The sequence below is a fragment of the Struthio camelus genome, chromosome 4 (genome assembly GCF_040807025.1).
Source record: "Struthio camelus isolate bStrCam1 chromosome 4, bStrCam1.hap1, whole genome shotgun sequence".
In the NCBI taxonomy this organism is placed as follows: Eukaryota; Metazoa; Chordata; class Aves; order Struthioniformes; family Struthionidae; genus Struthio; species Struthio camelus.
The window spans coordinates 18,076,028-18,089,452 of NC_090945.1; the positions used below are offsets into that span (position 1 = coordinate 18,076,028).

Genomic DNA, 13,425 nt, shown 5'->3' on the forward strand with positions numbered 1-13,425 from the left:
ATTTTATGTGAGATGCTAGTCTAATTTCTCATTCATTAAAGCCACCAAAGCTGAATTCCCATGTTTTATTATAGGAGACAATCAAATATACCTATTTAATGTTTATCTCTCTCTCTCTCTCTTTCTTTCTTTCTTTTTTCCTTCCTTCTCTCCCTCTTTCTTTCTTTCTCTTTCTTTCTTTTTCTTTCTTTCTTTCTTTGCTGAAGTTTTCTGTTAGCTCTCCTTCAAAATGAGCAAGAGTTAATGAGCATTCATTGTCATAATACAAACATTGTCTTTGGCCCTTTTTTGTGAAACATCTAAGCTTGCACTAGCACAATTGATAACAACTGATTTAATTGGAAATGCATTGGGATAGGTCTGAGTGACAGACGTTGCATCGGAAGACATGGGGTTCGGCAGTCTCCACATCAGGGAAACATCTATTTCTAAGCATATTTAGGATTCCTGTTAAGCATAGGATTACCTTCTGAAGCTTACAGATTTTCAGTCCTTGGCATATAATTCTTTGCAACTTGTTTTCTGATTTTGTGTGTGGTGAAATCATCTCATTAAATGTGTCCACTGTATTGGTCATTTCTGACACATATATGCAGGGCTACTGTCTGATCTTTGATGGGCAATTTCCATTTTCTCTGCTGATCTAATAGAGTAGTTTTTCAATTAATTATGGAGGTGTTGAATACTGAAATAAGAATCTAGATCCTTAATTTGAATTCCTGGAAAAAATCAGTCTGATAAATGCTGAGTGATTCATGTCATAGACATAATGGCAGTTTGATTTCCATAGGGTGGCAAAGCAGGTGCACATCCTGTTTATTTTCTTTTATTTGTACAACTCTCCTCTTGTAATCTTTTCTCCTTGTGTAATCGAGCTTGCAGTTTCCTTCTCTGTTTGTATTTTGATATAGTATGGGTGTTGGAACTTTACATATTTTGTCTAACGTTGAATCAAACCAGGGGAAAAAAATCAGCTTCCACTTTACCTGTGGGGAGAGATACCAAAAACCATTTCCCTGAAAGGAAAAAGTGGCCCCCTTCATGGGGACCAGGAATAACTTCATTCCCTGCTGAGTAACAGAAAGAGGCTATGTCTGAAGCTCTCACGCTATGGATACTAGCTTTGATTTTCTTTGGAAGAAACCTGCACCAGTCAGTTGCCATTCAGGCCTTGCTTTTTTAGGCAGATGGGCGTCTTTTGTTCTTTGCACATTGCAATCATGTGTGCAGCACATGTTTGTTGGAGCTGAACATGAGCACACATAAGGGGAAGTCTTATTCCACTCGATCATTTTTCCTGGAGAAGCTCCATTTAACCATTAATAGCTATGGTGGGATGTCCCTACTTATGAAGTTAATGATTTATTTAAATATAATTTCAGACACTGAAATGCCCTGAGGTGCATGTTATTCTGACAGGAGTCAAGGTTAAGCACTGGCTGCAGTGCCAACAAAACAGATGTTTAATTGAAGTCATATAAAATATTTACAGTGAAGTTGCAGCTGTTTGTGAAATGCAGCACGTGGCACACCACTTGATATGGTTTAGCAAAAATCCTGAGATGTGTCTTGACAATGACTTAAAATGAATAAGCTTTGATTAGTTTTTGTCCTTCTTAAAGCCAGGTTGGATTCCCTCTTTCTACATTAAGATTCACTTTGCCAAGGTGCTGGGTGCTTCTGCCATGAACAGGAGTGATGATAATTCCCCAAAAGCCTGTTTTAATCTAAATTTCATAGCATACCCAAAACTGAATGCATTATGTCTCTGTCAGTTTTTATGTTCCTAGTCATCTGGAAAATAGCAGAATGTGACTAGATGAACACTGGTCCTGAGTTATGTCTTTCAGTGCTGTATATGTGTAAGTCAATAGCCGCTTCTTTTTCCCAAAATAGAGCGTGAATGATAAAGGTGTGGGGAAAATATAACTTGAACTTCATGAAATGAAAGCAGACTACTAATTTCCCTCCTGACTCCTCAAAATATTTATTAGCTGTTTAGCACGGCCGAAAATATGATCCCCTTTCAACGTAAACTGGAAAACTCTCATGACATTCCCTTCCTTTTGCTTTTAATGTTCCAGCGAGAAACTTACTCAAAATTTTAGATGAGGAAATTGCTCTTTCAGCTCTATTGATGTAGCTCTGTGCTAGGACTGGTTGGGAATTCAGCAGTGACCGCCCACTGGCTGCTGCTCGGGTTCCTCAGCTCCTTTCAAAGAACTTAATCTCTGCAAAGGATGTTCAGCATTTTGCCTAGCTGAGCCCTTTTAAAAATGAGTGGTGCTTATATTATTATGTGTCCAGCTGGTATAGTGACTCATATACAGACGAATTAGCAACATAGTACAATTGACACTTGGAAATAATAAATCTTTAATTTAGGAGAAAATTAAAAACATGGGCACAATCCCCTGCAAATAGCTGCATTTGTGCAGTAGCTAATTATGCACAGTCCTTCTCATTTAATCTGACTGTTCACAGGGAGAAATAGTGACCTGCTTGGAGCTGAGGGCAGAATTCCCACCAACCTTCATTGAGTCAGAATCCTACTCACCACATATACATAGAAGTGCAGGTGTTCTTATTTGCAGGCTTAGACTCTTGCATCAGGTTTTTGATGCATTTATATTACATTTCTTCCCCCAGGAGTCTTATAAGCAGGGCAAAAACTACTTTCACAGTGAAGTCTTTTCTCTTTGTGTAGGATTAGCGTTTATTTAAATAATGTTTAGAAATTTTTAAAGTTATTTGAAAATAGATGAATAAAGAAACATAGGAATAGGTTCACAAATGTTGTTTGAATCCCCCTCTGCCGAAAAAAAAGGCTTGTACTAAAAGGTGTTGGATTCTCAGCAATGCTATCTAACATTTTTACTTTAAAGCCAAGTTGAGGTAGACTATAGTTTATTTCCTGAAGCATTATTATGAGAGAGCCTGCCTTGTGGATGCTGAAGGAGATAAAACATCCTATATAAGCAAATACAGAAAGTATGAGTTCTGTTTTTTTACACCCATCTTTACCATATCTTACAAAAAAGAGAGAAATGACACTACTGCTCAGGATCGAAAAGCATCCCCGTCTCCTGTAAGAACAGATAGGTATAAGAACGGTAACAAAGTCCATATTTTAAAAGTGTTGAAAGACTTAATTCCTGCTAAAATCTTTATTCCTCTCGAGGATCTGGCTCGGAGTGAATTTGGCCTGGTTGCAGCAGGATGCAAAGACCTGCATGCTAGCTTTATTCAAATGTACTGAGGAGGCGGCAGTCTCATGTGAAGATGTCTATTTGCCTCAGATTTAGCTGAAATGCCTCATGTGAGCAATGCGGATTTGACCATGGTATAGCTGAAGGTAAATGCAGGTATGGAGATGATGTGCATCCTCGGCTTGGCTTATCCTGCTCCACAGAAGCAATTACCTGCATCTTTACTGTCCACTCAATCACTCGATCAATTTAGGTCATTGCCACCTCAGGGATCTTCACACCAGACTAAAAATGAAATGTAAGTCTAGTAAGCCATATCATGCTTGAAAGCAAAGCAACATGAAGGTACCTCTGAAGTTGAGGCTTTGGATGCTTATCAATATACATGTTGGTTCAGGTGACACCTCAGAAATATTATTGCTGCGTTATTGCTGCATGCCAAGCCCACATATTTGTCCTGGTATTACTCGATAAACTAATTGTATCTAGGAAATGACTTTACAGCAAATCCCGAGCTCCAGGCTCCAAGTCCTGATCCTGATCTGGATGGTTGGAGGAATGCAGCTGGGATTCCTTGCAGCTCCCCTCCACCCTCTTTGTCCTTGTTTCCTTGCCATGACTCTAGGGAGACAGACCAGAACCACCCAGCCTGAGATCATTACATTTCTGACACTTAGACTTTAAGCCTGGGAGCTCTTCCAGTTGCTTTTGTTTAGAGGTTGCTGGAGAACCGGTTTGGTGCTGCTAGTTAATAGATCTATTAAACATCAAATGTGTCTATATATTATTATATACTTGACCATAATCCATGCTTTTATTAAGACTTCATGATTTTATATAGCTTTACATCACTAGGAGATCTAGCAAAAGCTAGTTTAACCAAATCAGTTTGTTTTTCATCGAGTCTGACAGCTTCATCCATTCCAGTGACTTCCTCATCATTCTTGAAGAATTATATTTAACTGTGCTAGGGGTAGCTGAACAAGTGTGTGGATGGGATAAACAGTACAATAAAGCAAAACCTCAACAGGGAGCTAGTGTATGAAAAACACCTGGTTTATTTTTTCACTCTTTCTGCCAGGCATCAGCTTGGATTAAAGGAAATATTTGTACTGAGTAGCCACCACCTATTTTTTAAGGTAGAAGATTGAAAAATGTCCTTTGATTTCAGGTATCTCTGAAGGGCAGAGACAACATAGTGCTAATGGGATACGGCAGCACTGTGCTCAATGTGGAAGTGGAGACCAGCACAAGAGCAGCTGGCACACAGGTCCAAGTGCCTGTCCCATCTCTCTCTCTTTCATGATTTAAACATTATCTCCTTTTTTACCACTGTGTTGACTAGAGAAAAGTAGGTTTCAGTTAAACTTTAGGTGGTGACTGGCCAAAGAGCATGAAATGGAGAGTGGAGAAGGCAGGCCAAGCGATGGGAGACAGACTGCTTCTTCCAGGGTTGTGCTTGCAGGGGAGTGGCTAACCATAAATCTGGCATAGGCGCGAAGTAGCCCTAGATCAGAGCGACTTCTCAAAATAGAAGCTTTTTACTGAAACAATAAACAACCCAGCAAAGATGCCACTTACAAAACCAAACCAAACCAAAATGCTGGTTTACTTCTAGGAGATAAAAATCTACCATGGTAGTTTATCACTTAGTTGAGGTTTTATACTTTCGAATTTCTAGCAGACCGCCTTGAAATTTAAGAGGCAGGGCACTGGAAAAGTTCTCCAACTCCCTTCAGTTGAGTGAAACAGACACTTTTCAGGAAAACAAAATGAAACCAAACTTAAGCTGCATTTATAGCTGCCCACATAATTTACTTTGTAAGCTATAAGAAGAGTCCAGCTTGTCTTCTAAGAATGACTACTTCTGATTGGAAAAGGAAGAAACAACCGGAGCAGATGGTAAAACAGAAGAAAATTACAGTGTCCGCTTCATATATCGATCCAAAAGCTTATTGGCACAGTCTTGGAAGACTTTTGGCTTACAAAAGTATATTGCATAGATTTCTAAGAAGATTTCCCATGTCATAATATTTTCTACTTCTACATTTCCTCCTGGTAATGGAGCATGCTGAATAGCAAGGACTAGAAGTACAGGAGCACATGAGAGTGAAAAGTCATTAAATTAAGAAGAAATAATCATATGTTTTAAAAGATTAGCTAAATGCAAGTCTTGGGCAAAATTTCATTGTATTTTAAAACAGTTACTGTCTCTCGGAGAAACCAAATGAAAATTACATTAGATGAATTGCTGTTCTTTCCCTTTATTTTCACATGGTTCTGATCTTTATATTCCTTGTCCTCTCCCAAGACAGTTATGATACTATCCAGATTGTTAGCAGACATCAGAGAACACAGCTATTCCACTGTTTGCTGCAGGCGAGAGAATAGTTTTTAAGAATTTATGTATTAAAATATATTCAAGGCAATATAAAGTTCATTTATAGAACCCAGAGAAACAGAGAAAAGTCCTAGGTGGCCTGAGATGTAGAACAGTATCCTTTTTCTCCTGGTGAAAATACTTTTCTTTCTCAATAGAGGGAGGTGCATAATAAAGCTTCATTAGCTCAGTCAGAGCTGAAGGAATAATAAAGAAAATAAACCCATCAATATGGCGATCTACAACTTATTTGACTGCTTTGCATATGTTTTTATGTATTTCTTGTCTGAGCTTACATGTGAATGATGTCTTCTTTGCATGACTTAGTTATAGAAAATTTATATGCTGCTATATATTATTGCTTGTGCCTGAGTGCAGAATTTGCAGGCAAATGTGCAGTTGTTAACAAAAATAATGAAATAATATTTCTTATGGGATAAGAAACTCTGGTTAATTAAACCTGGGCGTCAGGATCCCAGTCTCAGTCTCTCAGTCATAAAGACAAGGTGATGAAACCACAGGCTTCATGACCATGGAAGCATATAAATACAAATTCCTTTGTGTGAATGTGAAAGGGGACTTTTAACAGAAAACTTTCTGTATGCAAGTATTGAAGGACTAGAAAAAAGATTTAATTCTCTCTCACACCTTCACACTGTAAAGAGCCTAGCCCCTGTTTAAAAGTGGGAGGTTGTGAACAAGTCTGAGGTGCAGTGTTTTCTTTTTAAAAAAGGAAGTAAGAAAAACCTGTCTGGCATCTGCTTCTAGAGAGCTCCCATCCTCCTCCTAACTGATTCAAACCTAAATTATTTTAAGTAGTTTGCAATTTTTTCTGGTGCTGGGAAGGATAGGCTTCCTGGCCTCTTCTTTTGAAGGACTGAGCAGCTGAAGCATTAAGGGGTACTCTGAGCATACCTCTGCACACTCTGCCCTGCAGCACTCAGAAATACTAAGGCATACCTTACAGTCCCAAAACACAAAGCTACCTGTTCCTCCTCTTTAAAAAGTGAAAAACTTTGAATTAGACAACAGAAACTAATGTTTGGCTTAACGTCATAAAGGTCAGATGTCACGTTAAGAGTATAGAAAACTTGGAGCAATTTCTGTGAAGATGTTATCATCGAGCAGTGGGTGGAAATCGTTGTGTATAAAATGCATGACAAGTAAGTGCGAACAACCGAAATTCCTGGACTGCAGGATGTGTTCACAGGCAATTCTGCTGAATGGAGGAAAAGCTATATACTGAGGAAAATTAGGTTTGTTCTTCAGTAGGTTTCACTAGCAGTCAATTAACTTCAAAAGAGACATTGAAATTGGAAAGCAGAATGACAAACACAGTCTGCAGCCTGTAGGAAACAGGGTAGAATTGTGTTTTATTTCATGAGACTGCTGTCTCCTAAAATATTTTCTATTCTAATTTTTATGAGAGTCAGGAATACAAATGCTGTGTTTTCTCCTAAGTTCTTAGGGCTGAATGAGTAACCACAGTTTGAGCAATGAATATTTGACCTAAGGATTCTCATTTTAGACACCATGAATGTTTTTATAATCCCCACTGCATGCGCAATATGAAACATGCCAACACCAAACACAGCAAAGAGTAAAGGACAGAAAGGACTGTGTTAATGAGAAATATATGTTGCCACTCTCCTCTAGCAAGGTTTGCAAGGGACTGGGTTGTGGGGTAAGTATTACTTTCAGTATAACAAGCCCCTTCTGGAAAGAGGTGTTCAAACCCTTGCCCCAGTTTCCGCCTTTCACAAAGTCTCCATATGAGCTAGCCCAGCCTGATGAGAGTGGTCTTGCTGGTGGAGAAGCAGGAGATCTGAAAGGGCAGTTGGGTAGTCAGGGCTGTGGTGGAAATAGCAGCTGTCAAAATTTGGGGCAGCCCCCAGCCTACTCTGCGCTAGGCTGCAGGGTTCCTCTTCAGCATGATTTCCGAATATCGGAAGGGTGATGCAAGCAAGGTGTGGGTGGGTGCACATGTGCCATCTAAGAGCATTTGAAACCACTGACCAATTTTCAACTAGTTTTGACAGAAGACCTCTTTGAAAGAATGTGAATTATACAGGAGTATAAATAGCTGCAGAGAAGCAAGGGATGTGAATGAGAGAGGAAGTGCCATGTGAGGAAGGCCACTGTCAGGGCTCCCACATGGTCTAGTGGTAAGGATTCCTGGTTTTCACCCAGGCGGCCCGGGTTCGACTCCCGGTGTGGGAATCCAGGGTGCGTTGGTACCAATTTTCAGCTGTGTATTTCCATCTCTTAAATAATTTACTGCTGAAAGTCCAGGTGTTTATGCTGCTGGAATGAAAAGATTTAATTAAAGTTGGGTTTCAGCTATGACAAGTCAGCGAGAACCAAAGAGTTTGGGCCAGGCAGAGGGCAGTGAAGTTTTAGCTGCAGGATGTGCCAGGTAAGAACTAGGCGCAGAGACCCTCGGAGGGGTCAGGGCAACACACCAAGGGAGCCTGTGCTCCAGCATGGGTGGTGGCTTTGGTGTGCACCCAGAGAACACATTTACCAGTTGCCTTTTCCCTTCTGTGTTCAAGCAGCTTGACAGCCATCCAGGCTTACCCTTCGAAAAAAATGAATGTATCTCATATCGTGCGGCTCCTTTTTGCATGTGTATCAAATTTCTTGAGCTATCTTAAAATGAATCAGGCCTATGGGCTTTTTGAAGGGAAAATGCCAGAGCCCAGCAAATCTGGCCTTAGCCACAGGCTGTTAGAGAAACAAAGGGCGAAGGCAGCAGGAGGGGATCATTACGGAGCAGCCCAGCTACAGGGGCCTGCTTCCCTAATGAGCCTGACAGCATGCGGGGGCCACCTCGCTCTTCATATGTAAAGCTAATCCCTTGCCCTCCCTGACAGCCAGTATTTACGGTATTTACATTTTCAAATGAACCCATCTCCCCATGTGGGTGCTCGGAGGGGCTGAGGAGGCGCAGAGAGCCAGGGAGACTCGGCATGCATCGCACCCCCCAGCCCGACAGCGTCTGCCTCCCTGTCAAGGTGTCAGCCAGCCTGGGAGGTGGAGGAGTAAGCGCTGCAGTGACGGGAATACCAATGGGGTTGCCATCTGACTGAATCACTCCCGAAGGCACAAGGTTGCCTAACCCCCTTGCCGGCCCCAGGCGAGCGCCTAGCACGGGCCGAGCGCCACTTCCTTCAGACATCTCTTGTTTCTGCCCGGGTCCTCTGGCAATCTGGGTACCTGTAGGGTAAAAGATTAAGCCTTCCCTGCAGAAATAGCGTTCAGTGCCACATGCACCTGCTTGCAACGGGCTGGGAAGATAGAGAAATCTAGCGAGCAGAGGTGCTGGTCAGGGGCCACGCTCCCAGCGGTGAAACAGGCGGCCACCAGCGCCTTTCTCACCCTGTCCTTGCGGGCCACCACACTGCGGCTCTGCTGCAGAGCTGCACTGTGGCGGGGCTGCCTGGAAATCGGGAACGTAGGCTGCGGGGAAGGGGTGCTTGCGCGGCCGCCTGGCCCTGCACACCAGCTGTCTGCACAGCCCAGCCAGCATCAGCAAGTGACTCAGGGAAAAATTTAGGTAATTTGCCCATGTTTACCTCCAAGCAGCTCCTACAACTCTTTCCCACTGTTTCAATGGGATGTGAAGTATATGCCTTGCAGTCTTCATCCATCTAAAGACTCACCTGCAGTCTGTAGAATCAGGAAACATAGATTCTTCTGCAACTCTGGACCTTGCAGACTAGTTTACAACCATATTTTGCTTTAAATCCTCAAAGTCAATGTTGGTAAAGTAGAAGTTTGTGGGGAAAAGGAGGGGGAATGAACTGGAAATCTTTCTTCTTTTATTTCTCACCCTGCCAACCACTTTTTATATGGCATTGCTATTTACTCCAAACCCTGATATCCAAACTGTAAAAGCGCTGAGGAAACCCATGCCCAAAGACTTTGTCTGTGCACGTAGCATGGCAGCAGAATAAGCTGGAAGCTCCTTGGCAGGAGAGCTGACCTGGTGGGAAGCTGCTGAGCCCGGAGGGGAAAGAGGGGAGGAAGGGGCACCATGGTGGCCGGGAGGGGACCGGTCCGAAGAGCTGCCGGAGCTCACCCTCTGGTTTAAGTGAATGCATCAACATCTGGCAGTGGGGGTTTCTGGGGGGAACCCGGAGACAAGTAATGGGACACTGTGTTACATTCTAGTCTAATGACAACCGAGTCATTGATACGACTAATTGGCTGAGAATGATCCTGCGAATGTATTTTCCATAGGAAAATGAAGGCGAGAAGTCATCTTTCCCCTATGTGATCTCATGATGGTTGCTAAAAATGCTGAAGCAGGGCAGAAAAAGATGGGAACATATGCACTATATTTCTCTTTTGTTTTAATGAATAAGGAGTAATACTACTGCTAATAGAGGGAAACCAGCAAGGGAAATTACCGTCGTTCTCCCAGCGCGCAGCAGGGAGCCCTGCGCCTGCCGCTCGCCTATTGTGTGCCTCCAAAGAGGGGCTTGTTCTGCTGAAATGCCAGGCGTTTCCAGAGCTAAGGTTATCCTCCGAGCAGAATATATAAATAAGAGATTACTTGCAAGCGCTGCAGTCAGGCTTGGGCTGGAGGAAATGTTTGTTTTCATTTCTGTCACTAGGCAGCAGGGAACCCGTCGCCTTTGTTCTGTAGGTCATACTGCTGGCGATGGCAAATATTGACATACATGGAGGTAGTTTTCATTTTCATGTGTTTCTTGTTACCACTTACTGTTATGTGATTTTGCTTTTCTGTTCGCTTGTTTTCCAACTTTTTTTTTTTTTTAACCTCCCTCCTTGGACATTTCCCTGCACTGACTAAACTGTCCTGGGTTGCAGACAACATAGCAAAACTGCAGGGGACATTACAATCTCATAACCTTTGTGGTAACTTACCCCAAATGAGTTGACAGCTTCAGCTGCAGCCCAGTATGATAGGGACAAGGGTGCACATGCCAGAGACGTTAATTAGCAGGCATGACAGGGATTCCCTTGTAGGAACTGAACGTCCCTTCTGACCCTTTCGCAGCGGTCATTTCAGCTCAAGGTTCAGAAATGTTGCCAGGAGCTACATAAAGAACCTTGTCCTATTTCTATTTATGCTGTACCTGGCCTATGCTTAGAGAAATGTGATTTTTCAGGGTTTTCAAACATTAAAATGAAAGGAGGGAGACTTCAAGACAAGTGATTTGTCCAATATGCTTTTTCTTTTTCTACGAGCACTTCTTCAGTTAATTTTCTGTAATGCACTCTACATGCAGCCAATGATTTTGACTCATTACTGAGCATAGAAAATACTTGTTTCCATTACTGATCAATTCACAAATTCAGGAACACTGTCATACAACTAAACCTGCTTAAGTAAAATTATCTTCCACGAAGAAAAACATTGTTAGGAAATTCTGGAAATTAAGGCACAAAACTCATAAAAGGAAACAAGAAATGTACAAACAAACAAGAAAAAAGCGGCCTGGTATTAAGAGTCCAAATTTGTAAGATCCTATTGTATTTTCAGTTAATCACAATGGAAAATGAAATGAAATGGAAATGAAATAATGTTTTAGCAATGGATTAAATACTTGCAGCACTCCTTATATACCACATACAATGGGAATTACCTTAAAGTTTGACACTGCACAGAGAAAACAGATGATTTTTATTGAAAATAAATTGAGGAAAGTAGGACTGAAAGGAACCTCAGTCACCTAAATCTTTGCTGAAATCACTCAATATTTTGACTAACTTGTACATTTGATAGGAGCTGCCAAGAGGTATGATATTAAACCTCTATGGCAACTAATTGTTTGCACAATTCATACAGACCGTAATGGTAAAAACTACCCTGGGTAGGTTCTTTTTTTTTTTTCATGTTCATATGTTCTTTGTCATTCATCTTTGCTACATAATTTTGCTTTCCTAATGGTAGAACAGTGGGGACAAATATTCCTTGTACCGATGCATCTGCTCTTCCAAAGACTCCGAACTCTTGACGTTTATGCAGTAATACTTCTGAAGTGTCTCAGTGAACAACTGTGATGGCTTTTCGAAAAAGCCATCTTGAAAGTGATGCCATAGCAACAATCATTTAAAGTTTGGTGTGAAGAAGAGAGAGAGCATTTGGCTGACCTGTAGCTTGATTGAGCTTCTCAGCCTTCCTATATGAATATCCAATTACGGGTTTGAGCTGTCATAGTAGTGAGGGAGAGGAGGGGAGGAAGTGCTGATAATCATGTTGCAATTGTGATTCTTCCACTGTTCTTTCCCTTTCACCTACAAACTATCCAGATTGGGAATGAGTCGTTAATGAGGCTGATTATGACAGCAGCTATTTGTTCCTAAATATGCTCAGAATAGTTCTCAGGTGTTAAAGACTTCTTTAGATGGCCTCATGGGTGGTTGTGTGATTAGCTGTTGACCTCAGGTGGTGTTTCTGTCCCATCTGGGTAACTGAACCATCTGAAAAAAGAACAGCACTCTCTGATTATAAATTACACTTTTTGATACAAAGTGCTGGACTAAGAATAACCCATGCTAAAGTCCGTGAAACATTCAGGATCCACAAACCTCTCGTGACTGCAGTCCTCACAGAGAAAAGGCAACACGCCTTGAACCACTCACAATTTTAATTTCTGAGCGTAGTCACAAATCCAGGTTCTTTTGGTAGGAGGGTCTTACCCTTTTGCCAGTGGTACTGGTGCAATTTTGTTCAGCGAGAAGTGAGGCTAAGCATTAAGTTTGGGAGAGATGTTCCTTTGCAAGGAAAGCCATGTTCTTCACAGACTCGATATTGAAGCTGTTCATCAAAAGGTCAATATCCTCCTTCTGCAAACAGCACCCAGGGGCCGCTTTCTGATGTCAAAACATATCTCGTTCAGCAGCATCTATTTCCGCCGGTGCATCTAAGGCCCTGGGTTTACGTGCCTGACAAAATGCTGCCTCAGCATTCAGGGCCCCTGCTGCCACTCTAAACGTACCATGGCCAGGACACGAGGTAAATCTCTGCATGCCAGGGAAAGCATGCATACCCTTAAAAGTAGCCAGGATTTTTGTAACCCCCGATCTGCCCTGATTTTTGAAAACCACCCCCCTGCACAGCAAGATACTTTAATAAATGGTGATCCCTCCCTCATCAGCCAATGATAAAGAACGTTTTTCACATTATGTTGGGGGAAATAAGGCCCTTTCCCCTTTCAGCCCCTAAGAGAAGAGTGGATGCCCCTCCTCTTGCCCAGCCCTGCTTCCTCCCTGCTTTTTGCAGTCTGAGGAGCCACTTACGCCTTCTTCCTCTGCCAGGTAAAGAAGTATTTTACAGTGAGATTGGTATGAGCAGTCATTGGGGGGAAGGAGGATTATAGCTCAGTTGGTCATAAAAACCTGTACTGACCCTGATGCTGCCCTCATTCCCTCATCCAGTGATTTATTCCACTCTCAGTTTTCCGCAGCAGGAGAAACTGCCCCAGGACAAAGGAGATCCCATACAGAACCTAAAAGAGCAAATTTCTGTCACAATAGATCGTAGCACGATTCGTTTTTCCAGTTTGTGTTTTCTGCAGCCTGCTGTTGCACTGGCTAAAGGACGGGCCCCAGAGCCTTGTCACCTTTGGAAGTGAGTGCTCATTTCTCAAAATGACCAACAGTACTGGGCAAACTGGGCAAGAGAGGAGGGAAATACTCATAGCAGCTTTATGACTCCTGCCAGTTTAAAGAACTTTAAATCTATTAAACTTCAATCAGAATAAACACTTTTGTACTGTAGCAGAGGGATGAATAAGCAACTGCTATGGAATAGTTTATATTGGGTAATGAGATAAGTAAAAAGCAAGTGTAGTTTGCTTCAGT

The 13,425-nt window shown here is 42.0% G+C and overlaps 1 non-coding gene across 1 annotated transcript; it reads left to right on the forward strand.

Annotated features, from left to right (window-relative positions):
* Window positions 1-7,737: 7,737 nt before the first annotated feature.
* TRNAE-UUC (transfer RNA glutamic acid (anticodon UUC)) lies at window positions 7,738-7,809 on the forward strand. The gene has a single exon. It is a non-coding gene; the product is annotated as a tRNA-Glu (tRNA).
* The last annotated feature ends 5,616 nt before the right edge of the window (window positions 7,810-13,425 follow it).